Genomic DNA, 14,240 nt, shown 5'->3' with positions numbered 1-14,240 from the left:
AGGACAAGAGAAAAAGAGGAGAGGAGAAGGAAGAAAAATGAAGGGAAAAGAGCGTGAGATTAAAAAGTCCAACCACATTCTATATGGAAGTGTTTAGCCTTTTAGGTGAAAGTAAAGTTGGAAAGTGAAAGTCATCTGCTAGAAAGTTCCAAACAACTTTCTAAATAGTCTGGAGGGAGTAATGTTTGTGTATATATATTACCCTTCTTGCTGTATCTGGTTACTTTTGTACTTAATACAGAGTCTGAAGAAGACCTTGCTAGAAGGTTGAAACGTTACGTTAGTTTATGTTTTTTAATAAAATAAATTACTGCCTTGGTCAGCATATTTAGTTTTTCATGGATCAGAGACTTGAACAATGACAGAGAGAGACAATAGATTGATGCAGGCATTGGAGATAAAATTTTTAAGAAGTATATTGGGGAAGACTAGAAGGGATAGCATGAGATCGAACGAGGAGATACGACAGACAGTGGGTGTGGTGAAGCTTCAGGACAGGATAGATCAGGCACAAATGAGATGGTTCGGACACGTGAAGAGGATGGGTGCAGAGAGATTACCAGTAAGAGCTTACCATGCACAAGGAGTGGGAATAAGGCCAAGGGGGAGACCGAGATGTTGCTGGAAAGACCAGATAGCTGAGAATATTAGGAGAATAGGACAATATTGGAACACCGTGGGAAGAGAGGAGTGGTGGAATACCAGGCAAAAATAGATAGGCTTGACTTCTATGCCGACCCAGGCAGAGGCAGGAAACGGCGAAGGGTGGTGATGATGATGCTAAAAATTGTAGAGGATAACATTTGAATTTAGTATGAAGTTTCTTTCAATTTTGACAACATGTTCGCAGAGTTAATCATCAGACCCATCTTTACCTACCTAGAAAAGACATGACTATATCTTGTGGTTCCTGAATAGTGGTCACAATCAAATTATAACTCCTTCTAAAATACCCTTCCAACATTGAGCTGTGGATCGTCTATTCTAAGAGCTGTTGAATCTTCAATAGGCTTTACAGCTGAAGCACTTACAGCGTTCCTGTTCAAAAACCCTTAGAGAAATAAGCTGTGAAATCAAAGAATGGCATAGTCTCAACAATAACCGAAACTTTTGAACAAGCGAAATAAAGTAGGAACATTTCCCGTGTGTAAACAATCCATGATATGGAAGCAGGCAGCGATCCGAGGGGCTAAACCTAAACTGCGTCAACCAAGTTTCATTCCACGAGTGGTACATTTCAAATTAACTACTGAAAAACATTTCGAAAGGAATTCGTCTATTATAGGAAAGGAGAATAAATTAATTATATTGCGTCTTCCCTCTGTAAAATTAAGTACAAAGGAAGGTTTTCACCCAACAAACCTTTCTTCGGAGTACATTGAATTTGTATTTTGATAACATGGGTGTTTTATAGAGCATATTGCCAGTGGCAGCGCCAAGGAGGGCGCAAATAGGTGTTTGCGGAACCAAACACTCGTTGAAACAGGCGGCAAACAAATGGTTATTCACAAGTACGAAATGCTCTTTAGCAATAAAGCACATGGACGTAAAGTTACTAAGTATTTTATCAAAATTACTAACTTTAGTAAATTGAACTACGTTTATTGTTTACACCTACCAAATTACATAACCAAACGTGTATTGTTAATTTAACCAAATCAGTTTTTTTGTGTTGCAGTATCATTTAGTTATGACTTTCGAAAACTATGTCCTCAGCGTATAATATGTATTAAGTATTGAAGAGAGAGAATTATTTTTGTACACTACAGGGAAGCTATTGATATTAATCTGAAACAGAAACCACATTTCCGTTTCTCTTTGGTCAAGCAAGCAAGCAAAATTGAATCAAGACATTGGCATATTTTCATAGAAGCTTACTAAAAGTTGACTGGTATTTTTTGTAGTGGTTAAAACATACATGCATGTTTCATTTTTCCTTTCTTTTCAACATCACACGCCCTACATTTTCGCCGCCGCAGCATATTACTGATCCGAAAATCTAAACAAGACGTTTGAAAACTGGCATGTATAACGACAGAAAGGTTTGATTGGTTTAGCTTAAGTTACTTTGCTTGTCTGCCACTGTATGTTCCAGAAGATGAGGATGAGTGATGAAATGAAATTGAAAAAGGGAGGACACTCATCAATAAAAGTCATGCCCAGGCCTGGATTCAAATACGGAACCCATGATTCTTCTAACCACTCTTCCAAGGTGATTGGTAGGGGCAGAAAGGAAATAATGTTTTTAAGTTCAGGTGACTCACTCTGAAAATATGGTAGCATTACTTCTATGAATAGCAGTATAGATATGTAAACTTCAATAGCTACATTTTTGATAATTAACTTTAGTTAATAACTTAACATAATATATATAAAGTAAATATCATTTAACTTTTAGTCCCGTCGAGTGTGAACAGTTTTCTGTTCAGCAGTAATAGACAAAAACATTATTTCCTTTATATTTTGTTTTGCGTATTGACATTCCCTTTCCTCATTGAAGGATTTGTTCAAATATCACACATTCTTATTTTCTGTCTCACTGTCGTTCATCTTGACAAATAATTATGAGTAGTAAATTTAACGAAATAAAATTTAAAAGATTTGCTTAAACATAACCTTAAGAAACATCAGTTCCATTGCAGGGATTTTAGATAAGTTATGTACGGAAAGTGATACGAGGGGAAGGGGGGGTATCATGTAGTCTATAATACAAAGAGGCTATAATATTCGGTGTGTGTCTGTGTGAATAGTTTATGAACTAAATTAATGTTATCGTTAGTTATGTATGCTTCAATGTTCGTATCTTTGCAGCTACAGATCGTAATGCTCCTAGCATATTTTATAGTCCTTCCGCAGCTGAAATAATGTTGTATGATAGGTGGAATAGACGTGAAATTCTTCGTAAGAAGTTTCATCTTGAAGAAAATACTCGGCAATAAAGAGTGTATTGAAGACAGTTTAGTGCGATTCGAATGCGTATAAAAGCACACTACAATTGAACAATATTGAGTTGCACTAGTAACGTTATACAGTTACAAGAAAGCGTGTTCCATGTTAAAAAATATAACTTGCCCTCTTTTGTTTGTATTTTAAACTATACTCACATTTGTAAAATTAGGAAGATATGAATTTTGAATTAAATGGTTGCTCTACCGTTTCAAAAATAGTGTTATTTGAAATTTTTACTCGAGTAGCTATTCATCTGTAGAAATATATTGTGTGTTTGAGAAATGGCAGCCAGCCATGTTTCTAACATAGTGCTTACAGACACTGGCCTACTCATGATTGTTGTTCTGGGCTGGGAGTTGAATTGTAAGGCTAGAGAGCCGCTTTCTAGGAGAGCGACATACGGAAAAAGTTATTTCGTATATTTAGAACTTTCCGCTCCCAAGAAAGGCAATCATTTCAAAGTAGTTTGTATTTATCAGTCTGGTCTATACCGAGCTATTCACTGTATATTTTCGGGTGTGATTTTCTCAAAATTTCGGATTTGGGCTGTCGCCCCATGAGCCACCACCCCCCTCTGCTTACGCCAGTGCGTAGAGAAGTTTCTGTTTCAAGATTTTTACTCAATCACCAGTATCTTCGAAATGATAAATTCTGAATACCTGATGCATGGTCGTCGGTGTACATATCATGTTATTAAAACCACAACAAACAGAAAATACATTTAAAATCTCCACCTTTATTGCTTAGATATACTTATGCGTAGCATTCAGGAATTCCATCCTGTACACATTTACAATGTACAACAGGATTGCTTTCTTTTTATTATCAAGTGACATGAATAACAGATTTGCAACCATTCAACACACAACAGCTATTTTTAGATTAAAAATAAACACATTTTAAAAATTTGCCACCTACAAACACGTAAAGCATTATTTATAGGACTAAATTAGAGTATTTTTACAGAAGTAGACAATATATCTTTTCAGTATGAATGGTCAAAAGTAAATTTGAAGGTAATTTATTTAATTTATTCATGTGTTTCCTTTAATGTTCCGCGATGGAGGATCAAGTTTACTATGCCTTTAAATAATACTTGAAATATGTACTTCTGACGAAAATTTCCTTTCGTTACTATTTCTTCAATGTATGTTTCATAGTTGAAAAGAATTAAGACACAGACTGTACTTGTATGGACGCGTTCCTCTCTCCCCCTTAGTCGTTTATTTTTAATTCTAGCAGTATTGTGACGTGGCTGTTTTTCAATTCGGAATAAGTTGCTATTTCTTGACAATAATTTATATTCTGAATATTTTACGACTCTGGGTAACCCTTCTATGTTAATCGCGACCATGAGGATTAATGGTGCACACATACAAGAAACTAGGGGCCTCACTCAAAATTAGAACCTAGGGCCCTTGACGGTATAGAATAATTTATGTCCTATTTTCATATGAGATATTTGTTCGTGTCCAGAACTTGTTTCCAAATTAAAGCCTGAAACACACGGAACTGGATTTCCAGTAGGAATGCCCTTGTTGGCGATGGACTGGCTACCCATTTGCTAGTAAGAAATTGCGCAGAGCAGACAATCTGTACGAGCAATTTGCTCATGGTCAGATCACGTAAATTTAACTAGTAAAAGAGCCTTCGCTGCATTACACGCTCTTGTTCGGCTTAAACATTTTCTACCCGTCAGCATTAAAATCAAACTGGTGCAAGCACTTGTTTTTCCACACTTCGATTACTGCGATTCTGTCTATTCCGAATTACCAGATGATCTCGCTCAACGTCTTCAACGAGTACAAAACACCTGCGTCCGCTTTATTTTCGATCTGAAATATAGGGACCATTTATCCGTTTTCTTTACAAAGCTAAATTGGCTCAAATTAATTGATCGACGAAAGGTACACAACCTCACCCTTCTCTATAGGGCAATCAGTTCAAAGGAACCGGCTTATCCCTCGAGCAGATTCTCAATGCTTTCCGAATCACACAGCCTTGACACCAGATCGCGAGGGAGAACTCAACTACTCATCCCCCTTCATAACTCAAATTTTTATTGAAAATCTTTCACCGTTTCTACTTCTCGTCTTTGGAACTCACTGCCCCTCGAAATCCGAAACTCATCTTCAGCATATGTCTTTAAGACATAAAATTAATTAAAACATTTTTTACTGGGCACAAATAGTTAGCACATTATATTTTAGTGATAAATTACATACAGTTAAGCGCAGAACAACACTGAAAATCCTTATTCACCTTAATATTTCAAATCCCTGACTACTGCCATGAATATCTGATTGTGTGTGTGTGTGTTTTGTTGTATGTTCGTGTGTATAGGTTAGGTTTTTATTCCCGTATGTATTTTTTTTCCTTATCATTTTTTTTCTGTAATTTTTTCTTTGTAATTTTATATTTCTCTTTTTATATTTTAAAATTTACCTTTCTATGTAATGGTTTAAATGTTGTAAACATGGTTAAGTGGTAGAAAAGGCTACAAAGCCTTAACTTCGCCATGATAAACAAGACGCAATAAATAAATAAATAAATAAATAAATGTTGTAGGAGAATTACTGCTTTGTGCTTTTATTAAAAAGTCGAAAAAAATATGGTAATCAATGCGTACCGAACAAGCTCGTGAAATTATTTAGTTTCTCATAACAAACAGTGTTTGCAAATAGCGCGGAGGTTATTTTCTAGATCTACGTGCTACGAAACTTACGTTCTTTATAAAATTCAAATTCCTTGCGTAACGTCAAAAAGGTTTTTCAGAACTTCTGTGATGGCTTTTGCAATGGGATCATTTGCGATTGCGATATGTTATTTGTGTGATATATTGGCGGATTGGACATCTCAGACATTGGATTTCATTTATGCAACTTCAGAAAATGGAATTTATTATTTCTTTTTGGCAACTGCAGGCCGTAAAGGGGAGGGTTGTTTTTTCTAAATGACTTGTGGGATGGGATAATTTGCGACTTCTTATTTTTATGATGGGAAGGGACGGTGGTATTCTGTGGAAAAGACAACAAGGACTTTCAACGTAGGATTTACTTCGTTTTGGACTTACAAATTTAACTTCGACCCGCAATTCAGCGCCTGGCCTTGGTAAAAAGAGGTAATTTACCTTCTTAGGTTTAATTGTAGCCTTCATTTTTGGTATCTTCATATGTCAATGCGGAAAACAGTGAGCAATAGTGTTGGGGGCAGGTGACTCCGGTCAAGTTCTAACATGCCTTTAAAAGGGGCTCTAGATAAAGGCGGGTAGCTGGAGCATAACCTAGCGGAGCGGAGGCAGGGCCGCGGTAGCGGATGGGGTGGTAAGTCAATTACTCCAGGGGCGGAGCCCGGAATCGGTGGGAAATTTGGACTCAACAATTTCAAATTACAAAATCTCAACTTTAAACGGCTGTACAGTCATAAATACTTCTGTTAGTTAGGTTAGGTTTCCCAAAATTATTATTTCTACTAAATATCATCGTCTTGTGGCTGGAGTTTGATTGTTGGTTTTCAGCAAAAAATGGAACATCTGTACGTGGAATCTTAATTCTTTTATTTTCATCGCTAGAAGGTACAAAATGAACACTATCATTAGGTCTTGCGTTACGTCTTGAACCTTGATTTCCATTAGGTTCATCATCGTTCACAAACGATGAACTTTTAGCATAATTTTGAACTCTCAGTTTTGCCCTTGCACTATTACTGTCGGTAAAACTTTTAGAATTATTCCCATCATGTCGGAAATTTTTTTCACGTACATTATCATGAACATTAAAACTCTTGTTCGATCTTCAATTCACTAAATCCAACCTTTTTAGTAACGCAATTACATCATCCATTTTAACTAATCTAGCACCTAATATTGTTTGTGCAATAGATGTGGGCAACTGATTGATTAAAATATCAATAACTTCTGCATCATTCGGACGAACAATTAAATTATAATATGCTGAATGCGTACGAATAGCAAAAACGTCCATACTACTCGTCGATTTAGGATCATATTTACGACTTCTAAGTTCAGATAATTGAGCCTGAGTTAACGAATAAGACGTGTAGTGATTCAGAAATTCGTCAACAAACTGTTTGTACGATGTAATCGAATCGACATGAGTATTATATCAACCTCTGCAGGTCCTTGAAAACAATTAGTAATACATTCAACCTTTGCATGTCAGGAACTTGCAGTAAGTCTAAGTAGGACGTTAAAGTTTTAATAAACTTACGTGGGCTTGATTTTTCAGGATCTCCAGAATACGACTTCAAGTCTTTGAACTTGCCGAGACAACCCTGAAACATTGTTCTGGCATTCTGTAATCTGATCATTCAATCCAGCAAGTTTATCAGAATTCTCTGTACAAGTAGTGTTGACTTCCTCGATTTTCTCTGTTAGTCCTTGCACTTCTCTTTCCATTTTCTGATGTAATGAACGTGTTGCTAATTTGCAGGACTCGACATTTTCAGCTAATTCCTTTCGTAACGATGTACTCAATTCGTGGAAGTCAAGCTTGAGTAGTTGCTGTGAATTTTGAATTTCCTGTTGAGATTCCCTGATTTTTGTAAACTCAAGCTGATGAGACTCTTGAGTTTGCCTCATTTTTGTAAACTCAAGCTGTTGAGACTCTTGAGTTTGCCTCATAGAATCTTGAGTTTCCCTAATTTTTGTAAATTCCATTTGTTGTGACTCGCTGATTTTCCTTATCTCTGCCAGCAGATCAAACATTTGAAAAGGAACATTAGCTTGCCCCGTTGACGTCTCTACCAACAAAGAAGGACGAATATCAATTTCTTCAACATTTTCTTCACGTCTTTTCCATTGCACGAAAGCTTCAATACTGAAAGGATCATACGATGGATTACAATCTGTGCGGAAATAATTTTCATTTAACAGGTATAACTCCCAATGCTTATCGGACAAACCCAAACATTGTAAATGATACCAATGGCCACAATTTTCAAAAGCTACCAACCTTTTCCTTATCGGGATCTTTGCAGCACTTCACCATATTCATGGCACCATTCTTATTTTGTGATTCATCAGGTTCATCACCACAATTGATAGATCAAGCTGTAAGACTTGTTTTGGATCTCAGATTATAAGGGTTACTTGATGCGTACATAATATAAATTTATGTACAAGAGAACAATGATGTAAGTTAACACTCAAAACACATCACTCAAGATCGTGCTGATAACGTTCCACAATACTGGATCACCAATTATACTGTGACGTTCACATTACATTTCGTTCATAAATATTTAAAACTAAAACACGAAGGTGAAGATACAACTTCTATGGGTCTATTCTATTTGTGAAATAACTGAGCAATATGCATTTCACTATTACCTATATTTCCATTTTTTGTCACACACATTACCACATAATGACTATTGATTCTCGTTGCTATAGCAACGTTAGAATTCCAAATATCTCGTTTATACAGCGTATAGTGCAATAAATAACATAAAACATAATTAACTTTGTACAAAGTAATACTTATACATTTTTTAAACGTTAATATAAAGTGATTTGTATAATATGAAATTAATAATTTCAATAAACAAATAATTAATTATATTGTGAGGATCCACAGGACCGTCACACCGTGAATGTTACCAATTAGCTTAGCGACTCCAAAAACTATGGATTCGACACTAATCTTGGTCATTTTTTACATATTAATTATCACCCCCTCTAACACCCCATCCCGATAGTTGATGAACGTGAAGTGAAACGGCAATAGGAGTGTCACTATTCATCTTAGAGACCCCGAAAACTATGGATTCCATACTAATATCGGACGTTTTCGTTTATTTTTAAATGTCACCCCTCCCACCCTCATACCTACGGATGTCAGGGGTGTCTTACCCCCACAGTATTTCTTTACAGATTTCAAGTGATATGTGTTCCAAGTTTGGTTGAAATCGCTCCAGGCGTTCGAGAGTTATGCTGGAACAAACATACATAAACACTTACACACATACATCCATTTTGATATATTAAGAGTACAAACATACATCCATTTTTATATATTAAGATTAATTGACACAACTTGCTACCACTTTAAGGTAAACGCGACGAATGAAATGAATAATGAATTTATAAAAACGTGAAAGAAAGAATAACGTGACTCTGGCGGTTGTCACGAATTGACTGACACGAACATCATGAAAGAGATATTCTTCACCTCACACGAAGCCTTCTATATGTCTATATGTAAAGCACTAGAGTCCGTAATGGGGAAGGTGGCGTAAGGTGTTACGGAGCCAGGACTTCAGGATCAATTTTTGGTTTTAGATTTCTAACAGATATTTCTGTGTTTTCTCTTTCTCTGTAGGTTAGTCATGACGACTATATATTATTAGATATGAGTCCAGTTCGATCTGTACTCGAACTCGGAACCTTGTCCTTCGGGATTATGTCATCGGTGTTTGATTGTTGATATTTCCTCTCCTCCGTCATTTTATCCATAACGTCTTTCTTACATATCGACATAATTATATCACTAGTACCTAAAATGAGTGTAGGCACAATCAAAACAAAATAATGCATAACATACACAAAAACATAAATAATGAAGATAAAATGAACTACATTTATCATTAATGAAGAAATATGAAAAGATAATACAATCCTTAAATTTCGATTTTCATTTATTTGAAAATAGCATTACTACGATGATCTCCACTTCGATCCACACACTTTCTCAGTCACGACATGTGCTCAGCATGGTCAGAGGAATTTGAACCACCTCTTCCCGGATCCAATCTTAAAGTCAATTGAGGGTGCATGGGATGTTGGTTGGAAGAGCTTTGGTTTCGAATACACCTCCTTCCGAAATGCACGCTCGGTGGACACGTAACAATCATTGTTTTTGTAATACGCTTTTAGAGCGAATCATGTGTGCCCCATCCCCTACAAGGCCAATGGTGCCCATCCGAAAATTATGTCACACGTCCCCCCGAATCATGTCATAATCCACCACTCCCACCCAATCCCCACCCAAACCATGTCCATAAAGTATTTAACTACTACAGCGTGTCTACTGGATGGATTGTTTTAAGCTATACTTAATAAAGCTTGATCTTCCCCTCCCCCTAAACAGAGAAGGAAGTCAGGCTTCCCCCCAGGATAGTGGATGAATTACTCCCAAAATCGTTTATCATAATCCTCCAAAATAGTTTGAATGAATACGTAATAACTTGATTTTATTTGTATGCAATTGCCTATTGGACTGTCCATATTTTTTATTTGTTCAAATTTTGAAATAACGAAACGCTAGCTTGTTGTTTGGTTAAACCCTTAGGCTGACCTCAAATTTAATAACGTAAATGTATGTAAAATATGTATTTAAAACACTGTTTGTGTGTGGAGAATTAGATTTTCAGAACCCACAATTTGAATATTTAACACTAATTGCAATACAATTAAAGATATAAAATTTTCAGCCTAGGCAAACCACATAACGTACTTCAGTTGTTTGTTAACCTAACCTGACTTATTTGTGTGACCAGTTCAATTATTGTTTCACGAAGCATATTCAGAACCTTAGCTAAAACTTTATGTGGTCGGGGCGAAAATATAATAAGGTGCCGCTTCAATGAAATTGAAGACTAAAATTGGTAAACGCTGTAAGTGCCAAAATAATTCAAACACTGTTTTCCACGTTAAACTGTGAAATGTGCCATGCTTTATAATGTGGTAAACGTGAAATGTGGCTGGTAGCCCTCTAAATAGTTCAAAGGGCGTGTAAAGAGGTCAGTAGTGTGCACGTTCTTACGGGCAGATGTGCGTAACTATGCGATTTCCCAACAATTTCGCTTTTGGCACTTTTTTCACAAAGTCCTCAATTGTCGCCTCTGCTTGATAAATAAAGTTATTTTAGTAATCCTTAGCAATAATTACATGGATGTTATCGAAATTGAAAATTTCACTTGTTAAAGTAAAATTGTTCTGAGACAAGAAGTTAGAAATGCGAATTTGAACTTATTTATTTCTCTGTTTTATCGGGTAAAGTGCAAGGTGTTACTATGAAGTACGCTTAGTAAAGAGTGAACATTCTTCAGGAACTTTCGAGCTTAACTCCTCCGAAAAATTAATTGTTATAGTTACTGTAAATCACTTAACAATGTATACGTTCATGTCATAAATATTACTGTTGATTAAGTACAGAGTACAACCAAAATAGAGAATATTCCTTGCAATGCTTGTGAATATGAATATCGAAATCAAACAAATGTTTGTTTGTAAAAAGCTATTTCAGTCAATTTGATGCACAGAGGCTAATCAGGACTGGACCTATAGTTTAAAGCGTTATCTGAAGCATTGTGTTAGTTCAGTGCCTGAATATAGTTAATGAAAATATTGTGTAAATATATCTATTTTAAAAAACCAATCATGGAATGATTAAGTAAAGCCGGCTTTAGACGAAAGCATTTCCTTTAGCATTTTTCCTAACATAAATGTTATTTAAATGCGTCCAAAAATCTTATAGCAAATTGTACTTTACACTGAAGCATTTGCAATTACAATGTATAATATATACAGCACGAAAGCCACGTCGAATTACACCATCTATGGCGAGTGCACGGTGTGCACAATTGAAACAACTAACATTGTCTTGCATACGTGTATAGCATACGTTATAATGTATGTATTTAATCAGGGCCATTGGTTTATACCTAACACCGCTTTATATACACGGAACCCAAAACGTGTCAATTGACACAGATATGCTGACCTCAATAACACATTAACGTACGTAAACTGCAAACGATGCACTTTTTGATGTGAAAATGTTTTCATCTAAATCGGGCCGAAGGAAGAATATTAATTAATCGAAGTTGATAAAAGGACAAGCACAATAACCTGGTTCGGATTTGAACTCAGAACCTTCGCAGACGAATTCGAGAGCCTACACTATTCTGGTTATTGTCCTGTATCTATCAATCATTCGAAAGCCGTAGGTTCGAAACGGCACACGACGACATAAGATAGAAAAACTCAATATGCTGACCAAGGCAGAAATTTATTTTATTAAAAACATGTTTTAATTGAACATAGACCTGCTACTACTATGTGTTATGTGCTGTTGGGTGGTGTTCGTATTTGCGAATTACGTCACAACCACACAAGACTCTAGCATTCGTCACATGTAGGGCAAATAAAACGGTTCATAATTGTGCGGGTGTAAGAATACAGGTGCCGTGATTGTGGATTAGTAAACAATTAAGATGTGTAGTGAGAATATTAAGTTGTAAGTGAAATTTCAATAATAGTGCTTTATATGCGCCAACGTTTCAACCTTCTAGCAAGGTGAAAGTACACTTAACAAGGGAAAGCCACCTGCTAGAATGTTCCAGAACAACTTTCTAATAGTCTGGAGGGAAGTACTTCTAGTGTATATATATCGTCCTGTTTTGTACGTTGTTACATTTGTACTTTGTGCAAAGTCTGAAGAAGACTATTCTAGAAGGTTGAAACGTTACGTTTATTTTATTGTTTTTAATAAAATAAATTTCTGCCTTGGTCAGCATATTGAGTTTTCACATCATGAAAACAAGGCTTAATGGTGTTATAATAAGATAGAAGACTTGCTATACAAATTTTATTTTATTTCTTTCGCGTTCTTTCTTTCTTTAGCCTTCTTTCGTACAGCAAAGTCAAGAGCTGCCAATATCAACAAACAAAACATTCTAGAATATGACCTCAAACGATTCCCCATATTAATCATCTTGACATGAAAATTACAGCTTTTGTTCACTAGATAACTCAGCAGCATATTATCAGCATAGGATTCTCCAGTTATTAACGCCTATCCTTAATTATCCTAACTGCGGAGTATCAGAACGTGATCTTCATACACGCCCATGATCAAACGGCACGTCTAATTCAACTTCGTCTGGGAACCTCTTCGATCATTAGTGGTCCGCTTAGGTCCAGTAAAACACTTAAGTCACGCAAGACTAGGATATTTGCTTTTATAATTTGACATGCCTTTGTGTCTAAATAAACACGTTGGAATAACGGTCTGTGACGAGTTTGTTTTAGCTTGCGTTGAGTCTTGGAAATGCGTCAATATTGATCATCGACCTGCTATTATGTGTTATGTGCTTTTGGGTGTTGTTCGTATTTGCGAATTGCGTCACAGCCACACAAGACTATAGCATTCGTCACATGTGGAGCAAATAAAACGGATGATAATTGTGCGGGTGTAAGAATACAGGTGCCGCGATTTGTGGATTAGTAAACAATTAAGGTGTGTAGTGAGAATATTAAGTTGTAAGTATAATTTCAATAACGGTGCTTTATATGCGCCAACAACTTGTTAAAGTGCTGCATCAGATGCTATAAATTGTTCATTGTGACTGTGGTGCCATCTAGTAGCAAAGTTGAATACTTCTTATGGTGGAAAATCTTACTTCAAAGAGTCACATTTGTGAAAATTGCTTGCAAATGAAGAAATTTGTTGTAAAAAATAACTTTTTCTTTACAATTTAAAGTTACTGACTTATTTGTGCACTAATGTTACTGTAGCATACACGAACTTGGGAACTTTCAATTTCTGTGTTTATGAACATTTGATTCTGGAAACAGTGCAACTGCGAAATCGAAGATAGAAAATCGTATTTTAGATTTTTGGAACTTATACGACGAAAGAGATCTTGAGTACTACATTGTAAGATTTACTCAACTCGTTGACAGTATATGAAGCAAGATGATAAAGAAACAATGGTGTATAGCGCAGGTTATGACGTACCCTCTTACGTTATCAGCCCTGTCCGGCCATTGGCCAATCAGATTACCACCAGACGCAGAGAAGATAAAGTATTTCACTGTTCGTGCCCTATTCACCATTGTTGTGATTGTTGTGTACTGCCTGATGCTTACGTCGTCCATTATTGACTTTTATCTCAACATGGGTAACATCACACACTTGGCAACCAATGCAATACCCACTATCTTTATTGCACAATGTGCTTTCAGGGTAATTCTGTTGGCATGGAAACGGAAAGAATTCTCAAAGATGATGTTATCGTGCAGCACAATGGCGAACTGCTGTAAGTTCAAGATATTTCAGAACGAATACTATGTGGCCTTTGAAAGACAAGTCAAGGTTATGCAGTACATGGATACTGTTTTTAGAGTGGCTTGCACATTGTTGTGGGCTGTGGCCCCATTGTTGGTACATGAAGTACCAGTAGGACAAAATGGTACTCAGATTGTACAAGAAATACACATCATGCATGGGTGGTACCCGTTCGATATGGATAATCCTTATGTCAAA

This window comes from Lepisma saccharinum, chromosome 18 (assembly GCF_977018435.1).
Source record: "Lepisma saccharinum chromosome 18, izLepSacc3.1, whole genome shotgun sequence".
NCBI lineage: Eukaryota > Metazoa > Arthropoda > Insecta > Zygentoma > Lepismatidae > Lepisma > Lepisma saccharinum.
The sequence above is the reverse complement of the archived record's forward strand: the minus strand, read 5'-3'. Positions refer to the sequence as shown.